A 14,453-nucleotide genomic window follows, 5' to 3' on the forward strand; every position below is an offset into this window, starting at 1 on the left:
GTGTTCCAGACAGGTAACCCCTGTGTTCTTTGCAGTAAAACAGTATCAGGAGGACTGTTCCCCTCCTTCAGCCCCATTTAGCACTACAATTAACCAGTCCTGCTTCATTAATACATGCTCTCTGTCTGCATGCAAAACATCCAAGTTACTGATAACTCCACCTCAAAACCTACATAACACAATCTCTGGCAAAAAGAAAAAGAAAAAATTAAAACTTCAAATAATTAAGAAGAAAAAGGAGCTCTTTTTAAAAATCACTGATACAGATAATCTATCATTCAACTCAGAAACCTGATATTAATATTCACTTCAAGGCACTACAGCATCCTCGTCCAAAAGCCTATTGTCTACTATTCAGCAAAGGAATTTTATAAACTAAGTCAAGACATAAGCTACTTGTAGTTTTAATACCTAGAAATACCCAAAAAACTTTTTTTATCCTAGTCCTTAAAGTAGCATTGTAAATTATGTTTGAAAAACAACTCCACAAAAATGCAGTCTTACATTAGTCCTGTTAAGCAATCCAGCACACTTCTACTAACATTAGTGGGACAATGGATTAAACCCTTCAAAAATCTCACAGGTTCCAAAGCCTGAACTCAGACTATTTTTCTAAAATTTCTCAGATGCCAGAAATCAATTCTCTACCAGGAGTTACATCTGTTATAACTACAGAAACATCCAGGGCTTAGGTCCAAATAGTAAAGATACAGCCATACAACACTGAAATTTTCACTTTAACGATACTTTTACTTTACCTTTATAAATAAATCTATTCAAAATATTTATTTATACAACCAAAATACAGGTTTCATATTGCATTTTAAACATTTCCAAAATGTAATTTAAACAGAAGTATGTTACTCAAGTTCACAGAGATTCGCCAAACTTTCAATTATTCTTTTATCCCTTAAAAGGAAGGTCTTGCAATAGAAAAAGCAAGTGATAAGAAAATGTACTGCCTTACTTGGACAGCCTCAGCTGTAGTGTACTAAGTGATTGAATACAAATATTAATACTACTGACAAATACTACTGAACAAATTAAAACAAGCCATTAGGGCCTTTTAACTTGAAAAACAACTGATTGAAAACAAACATGCAGTTCTCAACTTCAACATTTTTTGACCATTATAGGCCTGGCTAGAGTACAAGGCAAAATATCTTGCTAACAAGCAACAGCATAGCTGTTTAAACCACAAAGCTCTTCCTCACTTTATATTCCAAGGAAAGGCCTGTCATTCTTTAATTATTACATTCTGAAATCTTCCAAGGTTCCCATAGGGACACCGGAAAAATAAACATCACTATAACTACTTCAATAAAATACAGCCGACAAAAATAGGTTTAGAGTAGGTTTAATGATTTGCAGTATCAGCATTAGTGGAAAAGTTTGCAAACCCTCCTCTAATTTTTTTATCACCTCTAGCAAAAGAGATGTCAATGTATAGCGAAGCAGTTTTATGAAGAAAGATACATCCCTAGGGGGAAAAAAAGGAAAATTTAAAAAAAAAAAAAAAAAAAGGTGGGGAGAAGAATTGCCCTAGGAATGTGCCCCAAATAGCTTGTTCCAAAAAAGGTCAATTTGCTTTATCATCAATGTTGTTTGTCTGCTGAGCAAACATCTGCTGTTCTTGTGGCAACAGCAATGTTAAGTGCAGAAAACTTGGCCTGGTCTGGGTCTTGGAAGGCCTGTCTTCAGACAGCCGTGTCATACATCCAGCCTTCCAGACTACGAGGTGAACAGGCAGACTTTTTGCAACTGGTCTGGCAATGTCACACAGGCCATTACAAAGGGAGCAAAGTGTCAGGCCAGGGAACGGATCTTCAAAGGGGTCCCTGAAAAGCAGCTCTGCTAAAACAAACAGGTACAAGCTCTCCCCTGTTTACATCCCCATCTCTCTAAAGAGAATCAGCATGGAGTTAACAGAACACAACATCCTCTTTTTCAGCAGGAGCTGCGGTTTCCTTGATCATAGATACCAGAGGGACACACTGTCTTCGCAGTTTTTTGAGAGCAAAAGGCAGTATGAGCATTTATTTCCTTTGGTACTTCATTCAACCTACAGAAATACACAGTGACATAGATGATTTTTTTCTACACACACATCTCTTTTCAAGGTCGCTAGCCATGTGTGATACAGATTAAGGTCCAGCAGCTTGCTGTGCCAAATAGAACTCTTCCTCCTCCAAATGAGGAGTAAGTGTGGGCAACATGTCCCTTGGCTCTTCCTGGAATTTCAACTCAGCGGGAATTGAAGTTCATTATATAAAAGTTTCAAATTTGGCAATTCTCTATGACCACAAGTCATACACAGTGTTTATGGAGGAGGCTACTCCAGAAAATATTCCATGTTGCTATCAATCTCTGTGGAGGAGACGGAGAGATAAGACTTGACCTATAAAAACTGTTCTGTGAAAACACTTGGCCACTCCACCTGGCCGATACTTCCGATCTAACCCTGCCTGGGAAAACTGCACCACCACCCTCTTGGCAAGATTCCTTTCACTTATTCAACCAATTAAACACGTCAAGAAAAACCAAACTCCCAATTCACCCTCAGGGTAACCAATGTCTTGATGTAGTAAGATAAGCTGCATTTTCAGACAAGGTGAACCTGTCATGACTATTCCTTCAATGTACTGAAGTCTCCATGGGTCCTTCCCCACATTTTATGTTCTAGCCATTCATTCCACTTATGCTTATAACACACACAATAAAATTCAGTAAAACAGAATATTACAAGTGTTAGAAATTTAGATTTTTTCCCAGTTGAAATTTAATCAGAACTTCATCAGAAGTAACATGCTAAACACAGAGAAAAACAGTCAGGAAGACTCTATCTGCCAAGCCAGGCATGCAGAGGAACATATGTTCTACCCCCTGGCCCTGAAAAGGAGGATTTTATTACAATTACAACAACCATCCAGCAGAAGAGAGGCAAAACAATGGGTTCTGCAGTAGTGACATTGAGCTTCAACAGTCTGTTTATCATATTTATGTGGGAGGGAAGCAGTTACTAGCATTACTTACAGCACATTTAATTTAATTTAAATGCAGAGGTTAATTTTCAAACTTTCAGAGATAAAAGTCCACCTCCAGAAGAGCTTGACACCGGGACTACAGCAACGTGGTTTATAGCCCAATATAGTTTAATACCATGATTACACTGAACAACATCAAAATATCAAAACAGCACTATTGGATGCTTTACTTGCAAAGTTAGTTTCATACTCCTGCCTTTCTCTCCCTCCAGCTCCAAGCTTTTGTCTGCAGAGTTTGGGCAGGCCAAGCCCTAGAATTCAGACTTTTCAAGGCTCACCTGCTGGCAGAGGAGAGGAGCTAGTTGTGAGCTCCTTCCTCTTCTTCCCTCACCTGCTAGTACCCCTTCCCCTCCCCAGCACAGAGCTGCTGTAGGCATGGGCTGAAAAGAACCCAAGTGAGATGAAGGTCATGTTGACTGTTAAAGAAAGTGCTGCAGACTTGGTGCAGCAATTGGAATGGGTCCCCACAACTTATTTAAATAGAAAACAGGACAATGTTTAGGAATTCCTCTTGGTGTCTCACTGATGCAATATAGTTGCTTTTGAATAAACAGGCTGGCTAACTCTGCTAAGATGGAAGATGGAAGACACTGTACTGCTGACTGCCAGGTTGCAGTAAGATATCCATATCTTACTTCCCAAAGGAATTACAAAACATGCTTCCTTAGTGATCCAGGTATCCCACAGCAAACCCAGCATTCTGCTCACTGCATTGTTCAATGTAAAATGCCACATCAAGCCAAAGGTACAGAAATTAAAATCTGTATCCACCAGAACTGTCAACAGCAATGGTGAAAGTTCATTATCACAGAATCACGGGATATGCTGAGTTGGAAGGGACCCATCAGGATCAGAGTCCAACACTCAGCCCTCCACGGGACCACTCCCAAGAGTCGCACCATGTGCCCAAGAGTATTGTCCAAACACTTCTTGGACTCTGTCAGGCTTGCTGCTGTGACCACTTCCCTGGGGAGTCTGTTCCAGTGCCCAACCACCCTCTGGGTAAAGAGCCCTGACACAGCTTCAGGCCACTCCCTCGGGTTCTGTCACTCGTCACCACAGAGAAGAGATCAGTGCCTACCCCTGAAGGAAACAGATCGGAAAAGAAAACAACCACCATGGGAAACTAGTTGCTTGCCATTTCAAGACAAAGCCCCCTTCCCTTCACTAGCTAAAAATAATTATTAAAATACATACAGAGCTTTACCACACAAAGGAGAAAAAACACATAACCTAAGAGATTGTCACTTAACTGAATCCAGAAGGCTCTTTAATTCTTCCTAGTGCTGTCCTGGGGGAGGGGAGGGGGAGAAAAAACTCCCAACAATAAACAAATGAACAAACAAAAAACCCCACACCCCCCCTCCCAAAAACCCCCAAACTAAATGACCACAAACCCAAAGCAAAATAATGCACTGACAGCTCCGTTTTTAAAAGCATTCTGCAGTTTTGAAATTTCTGCTAAATTCCTGAAAGGAACTTAACAAGTGTTTCTATTTTACAGGCTCAGTCCAAATCTGAAGTATTTATTTTCCACTGGCTTCTGTCAGCTGTGACTATGAAATGTGTAAATAGCATTTTTGAGTTAAGACAGACCATAACTGAAGGTTTCAAAAAACTCCGGAAAGGAAGTGTGAGAGAAAACTACTCCCAGAATAAACAGTATTTCTCAAAACAAAGTGGAAATAATTGACAATCAGTAAGGCAGAGTTGCTTAAAGCCTAATCTGAGAGGAGATGGAAAAGAAATCTCTCCTCTCCACCCACTTAAGGTTGGCAGAACAGCCTAAGAAAGCTTAGGCTGCCAACTCTCCAGAGGAAATCAGGATGAAACACTGTAGTCAACAGCGATAGCAGCTGAACCACAGAACATTTGTTAAGGCAATGTAAAAAATAAAAGCCACAAATACCCTTCTCAGTTTTAACAGTTAAGATTCATTTTTCACTCCCTCAGAACATTTTTAACATGTTTTTCCTGAGGAACAGTTAAGTGCCAACATCTGTAAGTACAAGTTAAGAATCTGGCATTTTCCAAGAATGAGAAGCATGTCCACAGATTCCCGTACTACGGTGCACAACAGACACGATATTTTGGATCATAACGTGTTTGCACTTAAGTCAAGTAGAGACCATCCAGACATCTTTGGCTACAGCTACCCCAAAATATTCTTCAACAGGAACTTTAAAATCAGAGAGAAAAATAAAATATCTTTCCCAAGCAATCGAGAGTAGTTCTGTTTTTTCATTTCCCAGACTCAGATGAAAAATAATCCCTTTGTTCCTGAAACACCCACTGCAGATCTGGACAGCGCTTCCATACCACATCAAGATATGGCCATTATTGTTGCATATTACCATTCTTTCCTGTCCCAAGAATTTCAGTAAAGCACCCTATGTTTAAATATTATTATACTAGCCAGCAAAGTGAAATATTGAACTTTAATTCATGCTGTTGTGGACTGGAATTCTAAGGCAAGATTTAACTGACCGTGCTACAAGACTCCTGTTCCACCTAATAAAGAGGGTGGAAATGCTCTGGGAGAAAGTCAAGAGCAGACAGGAAATAAGTTTTGTGATATTTAAAAACCCTGAAAGGCTAACAAAGGAGAAGGAAAAAGGTGGTCTTAGGCTTACAAAGCAGAACACTGCTTAGACTCCATCCCTCATGCTGTCATAGAGCTGGAAACAAGTCAATTAAAATCACACTTCTTACAGTCAACCTTGAACTTCGCATTCCTCAATATCTGACATGTAACTCAATACGCTGGTATCTGACTGCCAAAAAATGCTGGACATTTAAGCTGTAAATAAAATCAATCATACCTGTGCTTAGAATTACTAAATGTTCCGAAAAGTCAAAATAAACCTGGCATCAAAAATGAATACTTTAAGTAAAATTCGTAGTTCCTCAAAGTTATTTTTTATTATGTAAAGCAGAGATAACACCTTCTAATCTGACTGGGCTCTTGAAAAAGAACTGTTTGTGGAACATTGTGTGTTGATGAATATCAGAGAAAAAAAATCTAATATTGTGCAATAAAAAGAGTGCGCAACCACACTTCAATGAGAGAGAGGGGGAAAAAAAAGAAAAAGGAAAAAAGAATGACTTGTGTGTCAAGTAACAGCACTCCACTGTAAAGACCAACTATTTTTTATGACCACAGCAGAGGCCTGAAATATGTACTCTCTAATGTACTTGTGGAGGCATCATTAATACCATCGTTTCCTTTGTTCCACATTTATGGTTTCGCATGCCTAATTAAAGAACTGTTCAATATATATTTTATTTATAATCCAAATAATCCTCTCAATGAAAAAAAAAAAAAGGAAATTACTCCTCTCTAGAAATTCTGTTACATGCTGTAGTAACATAGAAGTGTTTACCAGAAGAAAGCTAGCAACTTTGGTCCACAGAACACAGGTATCCAGTACATGACCCTCACTCACTGAAGGACCAGTGCTGCAGGTTGTCACTTTCTTCATGGACCAGCACTAAAAAAGGCGCCTGCTCAGCTTCCCAGGTATTTCACAGCACTGTAAGAGTCTCTGTTTCTGAAGCTACAGAAAGAAGGATACTAAGGGATGCTCAAACACCAGTAAAATATTGCAGTCTGCCTTACGCTGCCTTCTCTTGCCTCTCACAAATACACAATCCAGTTTCACCTCTTGTCTGCTGTGACTCCTTATCCCAGTGCTTTCCTTCTCAACTACTCAGTCCTAACCTCTCCCACAAGACTCATCATCCAGTATCACTGTGTCCTGTCCCCACACTGCCTTGCCACTTTACGGGATGGTTTCTGGCCACACTGTCCGCAATTTTCTCCACATCTGTGCCAATGTAGTGGGTTTCTGTGGCTGGGTTTTGGTAGGGGGTGGGGGTGGCTTCTGTTAGAAGCTGCTAGAAGCTTCCCCTGTCCTCTGGCCAATGCCAGCCAGCTCCAGGATGGGTTTCCTGTCCCTGGCCAAGGCCAAGCCAATCAGGAGTGATAGTAAAGCCTCTGTGATAAAATATTTAAGAACAGAAGGCTGTTGCACAGAAAAAATTCCTGCCAGGGAAGAGAGGAGTGAGAACATGGGAATAACAAGGTGGACACGAAGGTCAGTGCAGAAGGAGGGGAGGAAGTGCTCCAGAAGCTGGAGCTGAGGCCCCTGCAGCCCGTGGTGCAGACCATGGTGGAGCAGCTGTGCCCCTGCAGCCCATGGAGGACCATCGGGGCGCAGAGACCCACCTGCAGCCCAAGGGGAGCCCATGCTGGAGCAGGTGGATACATGAAGGAGGTTGTGACTCCGTGGGAGCCCAGGATGGAGCGGGGTCCTGCCCGAGACCTGCAGCCTATGGAGAAGGAAGCCCACACTGGAGTAGGTTTTTCCCAGGTAGGACTTATGGCCCCTGTGGGGGACCCACATCAGTACAGCTAATCTGTGAAGGACTGCACCCCATGGAGGAGTGACCCACGGGACAGCGCTTTGGGAAGAACTGCTGCCCAAGGGATGGATTCATGCTGGAGAGGTCCATCAAGGACTGTCTCCCGTGGGAAGGACCCCACAAGAGCAGGGGAAGGATTTCTGTCCCTGAGCAGTGGCAGAAACAACAACTGACCATAACCCCCATTCCCCATCCCCCTGCACTGCTGGGAGGGAGGACGGAGAACATGGAAGGAAGAAGGGGTGAGGGGAAGGTGTTTTTAAGATTATTTTATTTCTCACTCTTTTGCTTTATCCTGTTAGAAATAAATTTAAGTACTATCCCCACTTTGAGTCTGTTTTGCCCGTGAAGGTAATCAGTAAGTGGCCTCTCCCAGCTCTTAACTCATGAATCCGTAGCTGTTTTTTTTCTCTCCTCTGTCCAGTTGCAGAGGGAGAGTGAGTGACTTAGTGGGTACCTGGCATCTGGCCAGGGTCAACCCACTACAACCTCACATCTGCTTTTTGTATCAGTCTGCTCATGCCTATTTCTCTATCTCTAGCCCCCCATGCCATTGCCCCACCTGTCACAGAAGCCACCATGAGCAAAGTTCTGCTAGTTCTCTAATTTCTTACTTGTCCTTTCAAACTCTGGTCTACCCAGCTGGAGTCTCTCCTGAAGTCCTAGTTTCCACGATGATGCCCTGCCACAATCCTTTCTCAAATTCCTTGATGCATTTTCTTTCTCCTTTTACAGCCACTAGTCTTGAGTACCTTTTCATTAAATTGTGACTAACAAGCAAGGACTAGAGCTACACTACATCATCCAGTCTTCCTTTTACTTCAGAATTTTCATTAAAGGAAATATATATAAAGTAAATATATTGAGGTCAGACATTTGACTTTCTGCTGACACTGAGTTTCATTACATCCTTATATGAGCAACTAACACTATTAATTTTCAGTTTGGAGGAGGAAAAAAGCTATAAAAGCTCTGTAAAACTGAAAGAACTTTTAATCTCTTTAAATTAGTTAAAGGATACGCTCTAATCCTTGTGAGAAGGAGGGTGATCAGACTCCACAAACTCTCCTCTAAAATGACTCGTGTGTAGCCGTGTATTCCTAGCGTACATTTACACTCGGAACTTGCCAAAATGCACACCTGTCAAGTCTCACACAGCACACTAATTGTTTGAGTCCTGTCTCTCCCTCCTCCTTTACGGTGTTTTTACTCCCAAATTCTCTGCACATCCCTGCAGACACTTCCCACCAAGTGGCAAGGGCCTCACAGAAGGCCAGTATTGCAGCCAAGCTCAAATAGCAAACAAATTCTTCTTCAGGATGTTACAGGCTGGTGCCCACTGTATGAACAAGAACATATAACAATATACTTTTACACAAAATATTCTTTAAAAGCAGGACATAAACCTGCTCCTAAGCACTCCATATCCTGTGGGTTTCACTGACACTTGTTTATATTTGCATTGCAACAGAGCTCAAAAGCCCCAAGCAGAGCTTGAGACCTTCTACAAATGCATACAATTACACTCTTAATTCTGCCCTTATAGACAACATTTGAAATGTAAGATGTTATATGAAGCCCTCATTCATGACATTAAACCAAAGTTCAAACATTAAAATAAAGTTGAAAATTCAGAAAAGCAAGAATAACTTTGATATAATGTAAGTCAAATGGAAATACTAAAAACTGTAGTGAGTAGGAACTTAGTGTCATGTGAAGGAATTTTGCCTAGGTTAAAATAATATATGTCTCCATGACTTTGTATTCCAATTTCAAGTTCCCAGTCACAAAAGAAGAAGAAACACCCTTCCTATGTCCACAGAAATTCTTCCAGTTCCACAGCTTAAGCTCCCACTCCACACATACCTCACACCATTTTAATGCCACCATCCTATATTATTTCTTACTGTAAGAACTGCAAGCTACTCATTTGCCTGCTCCTTGTATTCAAGCTGGGTTCATAACTGCCTGGTTCTTTTGCATTGACACAATGACAAAAAGACTGTAATTCTAAAAAAATGTGACATTAAGTCATGTTCCAAGAACTCTTCTTAGTTTTGTGACACTTCAGGGAATTGTGACTTCAAGAGTCGCCCTTTATCAAACCAAGCATACTCCTTAAAGGTCTTCAAAAATCCTAGAACTTCAGCACTCTTTCAGAGTTACCTTAAAACTAATGCAATTGAAATAAAAAAATAATTAATCATTTGACAATTCAGTACCATTAGAATGTAAATTGCCTATAATAAACTTGATTTGGTCCACTTGAGAATAAAGGCCATATCATAACTCTTAAGTACCTAACTGTGCACCAGATCCGGCACTCTATTTCTCAACTACAATCATCTTTGCTTTCTTCCTGATTAAGTGATCACTGTAAAATAATGCTGATTAAGATATTTTTATTTTGACCGCAGTTCACCTCATGGCAATTTTAATAATTTTACTGCAAAAAAAGATCAACAATCCCCATTAATATAAACCAAACTTTGAACAGAATCCGCATTTCGAAGGTGACAAATATATTTCCCAACACCTGTAACCACCCTACAGCAAACATCTTCTGGAAGTAGTAAGTTCCTACATAAACCACCTACATCTGTGAGCACACACGCACATGCGCCAGAGATTCTTGCACCACAGCCCTTTTTGCTTTGATCCACACCTCCTTTGTATCACTAAGGATGCAGTAAAGAGTAATTCTAGAACCCAAAGCACTGATGGATCTAGTTATTTATGAAACCTGAAAAAAAAAAAACTTTAACCTTATTTTTCTACTCAGTTTCTTGGTCCTGTTTTTACGCACTCTTATGCTTATATTATCTAAACAGAGAATGTTTTCAAACCATCCTTTAAGGGCATACTGCTTCAGATGGAGCCTTCAGAGTTCCTAATGAATCAAGTGAAGGGATTCCCTAGTGGTACCATCTGAACTGACTTTCATCACTTATGTCAGTGTCCCCATGAACAACAAGTCAGAAATAAGAGACACCTCAAACCCATGTACTCTTACATACATGTATTTGCAGGTCTGAGCCTAAATTAAGAGTAATCTTTGAATCTTACCCGTTACAGTAATGCAAAGTTGTACTGCTGTATGCCTGTTATGATATGTACATAGATAAAAGCATTTGCTTACTAGTACATTGATGAAAGGTAATTTTTCTATGACAATACAGTAATTTTATAACAGGATACAATTATTTGGTTTTATTTATCAGCTAAAGTTAAAAAGAGGAGGCAGCAAGTTAAATTAACAATCTTTCTCTAAATGAATGATTGCTTCAGTTTCAAAGGATAGACTAATCAGAGAGAACCATTAGGATCAATAAAAACTGTTCTTCATCTTCAATTTAAAGACATATTTTCAACATTTTTTGAGGTTTTTTCCCTAAATGTAGACAGGAGAGGTGGTCTTGTATGCATCTGATGCGCTGGACAAAAAGTTTTGCAAGTTGTGATCCTAAATACATAAAATACTCACTGAGTTCTGAAAATTCTTTGAATGCTTTTACCCAAGTTTTATCTCAAAAGTCTTGTTTATTAGAAACTTGAAAGGAAGAGCCATGGCAAGACATAGCACACACAAACAAGTTTGAGATAAGTAATGGAATAATAAGGAAGTTGGACATGTTTTCAGAAGAGCATGGAACACAAATTCATTAATTTCTATACAAAAGTAGCAGGAGAGAAAGAGTCATTTAGTTACCTCAATCCAGTAACCACACTTCAAAAGAAGGTAACATACACAAATTTTAGTTATGCTTATAATTTTTAAATATTCTTAGTCTGGATACTTCATAAAAATACTTAAATGGAAAGTGCACTCTAATAAAAATAGATTCCACTTACAGGTAATAAGACACTTTGCAAATATAAATCATAATTAAGTCATAAGCAAAATGAATGCTAGGAATTCATTACTTTTCACTCTGAAATTAGTTTATAGAAGGTTTGTTCTATGAAAACTGAAAACAACTTGCAGTGAGGTGAATTCACAGCTCACTTTTCCCAATGTCATCTTGTTTCACAGATCACAAAAGAGCAAGTGAATGGAAGCAAACATCTATTTTTAGTATGGATAACTTAAGTTATATGACCATTTTGTTAATTATTTCATCATCTTGCCCTGTTCAGAAAGAATCCTCAGTTCAAATACCTGGTCATGACACCTTTTCTTTCTCTAGACTTGAGCAACATATTAAATTAGTGCAAGCTTAACAACAATGTGAAAGATGGTCAAAACTTTCTGAAATCTGAACCCTACAAATTTCTAACACTTACCCACATGAAAACAGTACCAAAATACTACTATTTAAAATGAAATTTAATCATAATGAAGCATCAAATAAATATATGGAAGTATTCATATTTGAAAGTATGGTTTATGAGTGCATCTATCCATCCAGTTGACAAACAGAGCTTGTTACTCTTAAACCTTTCTCGACAAATGGGTCAAGTCCCAGGCCAAATCTAAATCACTTCCATAATAACACAGTGCACTCCCTACCTATTACAAAAAAACATGAGAACTGTAACATTTCCCTTCACACACTCTGAACATTCGTTTTTTTTCTGATCTCAAATCCTTACGAAAGTATGGTAACTCCTGCTTTCATTAACACCTATTTTTATATTCTTAGTCTGTATTTACTCAGAAGTCACCACAAATCATTCCTACTAGTTTTAGTTTGGCTTCACAACATTGCTCTTAAAAAAAACCCACACAAAACATAACCAAAAACAAAACAAAAAAAACACCCCACCCTTAAATTGTTGCTCTCTTTCAAATTCTCCAGTCATATGTTAGCAAGTAAAATTGATTTCTAAAACTAATGGTCAATTGTAAGGAAAAAATCAGCATTCATATGCCATACGTGCAAGAATTCTAAATGCATTTCCAACAACTCTTGATTGAACTCATCCACAACTGATACCTTTTCATACCTATCTATACACTACCAACTTTCTATTCTATTTAATACTTCTTCCAACCCAAATCTTTCTCCATTTATCATAAAAATGTAATGTTCAATTGATTGTTTAGATATTCTCAGTTTAATCTCAAAATGCATTCAAAAACCATCTGTACAACAAGAAACACACACCTGGAAAACCTGAATTCAGTCCAGATATAGAAACTACTGCAGGCAACTTTTAGCAGTATTCATTCAGAGGAAATGGGCTGCTTATCTAACAGCCTAAATGGAAAGGACTCTTTCACACAATAAGGTATTTTGGGATTATTTTCTTGTTATTTTTGAAATAATGATGGCACATAAATTAAAAATTTTACATCCAGCAGCAAACGGAAAGCTGGTATTTACAATAGCCATTGTGTACACAGTCCATAAAAAGGAAACAAACCAGAAGGGCAGAATGCAGTCCTTACAAAGACCTATAACAGAGGGGGTATTCAGAAACATTTGGTTTTCGTCCTCTAGATTTACAACTGCTCTCAGACACATGTGGATTAATAATTAAATTAATAATTTTGACTAAGCAATGTCACCACCACCAAAACCATTTACGCATAAATATAAGGAAATTGCTGTCAGGAAGGTGACACAGATTCAAAAGACACAACACTCCTGCAGTCACAGTATGTGTCTGCATCCAGATCTCCTCATAATTTCTACACTTCACCTGACTTGAATCAGATATGATTAAGCAGAGATGTTTCAAAGACAATTCACTTTTTGCATGCTCTGCAAAGGTAGGTGGGTGGCAGGAGACACTCCTAAACCCACACAGCCTACAACAGCATCCCTTTACTTCCTAATTACAGGGCAACTCCATGGGAACCAGCCACAGGGGTGGGAGCAAACATCTTCCCCTACAGGTGCTGTACTTGTGACAAAACATTTAATTCAGGGACTCCAGTCAACCACAAGGCACCATTAACAGGAAACCAAGCTTTACTAGTCACTTCTGCTCACAAAATTACTCCTGAGGGTTTGCTCTTTTCCTGCGTTCTGGCGTGTTTTTAATCAAGAGTCTATGCACAGATTCCTCGTGTAGCCAGCAGATACAACTACTTGAGAACGGAGTATTCCCTCCAGCTCTTTTGGCACATAGATATTTTAATACAAGGGGGAAAAAAGGAAACAATAGACAAAATATTTTGCATGAAGTTTGGGCAACTCCGAGGGTAACAACTTCTTTGATTTATACTTCTTTTGACACACAAATATGGAAAAGATGATTCACGGGAAAGTGGGATCTCACTTTATGAAGCTGAGAAACCTCTCTCAAGAAACCTGACATCCACAGAGTATTTCTTCTAGGAAAATAATTTAATACACGTTAATTTGGGAAATTACTGCACTGGGTTCTCAAGATATCTTGGACCCTTATCCTCACAGGAATGCAAACATTTAACTTCTATTGAAATCAACAGCACATCTGTGACTGCATCTCTCTGTCCACCTGATGTAAACTGCCAATTTCAGACAAGACAGAACTACAGAGTTGTGAAATGTATTTGTGTACACATGGGTTCATTACGAAAGAAAGGAAGAGAAAGGATGCTTCAGAGAATGAGAATCAAATATCCCCTTGTGAAAGATGTCCACCTCCATAAAAAGGGAGTAATGAATAACAACAACACCCTCAACATCCTCACTCTTCATTTAGTTTGTACTTCATTGCAATTTTTACTTCTTTACATAGAGGGGCAGACAAAACTACAATGATAGGCAGTTTCTTAATATTATATAATAATCAGAAAAGTTCGAAACATTTATTTTCTTGCTTTTAGTTGTGGAGCAAAGTTTAAAATCAAATTACTTTCCTATCGTTTCTTGTGAGTATTTCCAATTAAATTTTTCGTAATCTTTTCATCAAACATCAACTTACCCACCTAATTTACAATGAAGTTGTTGGGATTTTGAATATCAAAACTCACCCAAAATCAAGCTTTCTCAGACGACTTCTACAACCCTTGCAAAAGATTCTTTCTACTGCAGTCAGATACTGCATGTT

At 39.0% G+C, this 14,453-nt stretch overlaps 1 protein-coding gene across 10 annotated transcripts in view; it reads right to left on the bottom strand.

Annotated features, from left to right (window-relative positions):
- CDC42BPA (CDC42 binding protein kinase alpha) overlaps positions 1-14,453 on the bottom strand; it is a 187,011-nt gene that overhangs the window by 126,477 nt on the left and 46,081 nt on the right. The window lies entirely within an intron of this gene.

The sequence above is a fragment of the Manacus candei genome, unplaced genomic scaffold (genome assembly GCF_025592945.1).
Source record: "Manacus candei isolate 608988 ecotype Guabito, Panama unplaced genomic scaffold, ASM2559294v1 h1tg000017l, whole genome shotgun sequence".
Classification (NCBI taxonomy): Eukaryota; Metazoa; Chordata; class Aves; order Passeriformes; family Pipridae; genus Manacus; species Manacus candei.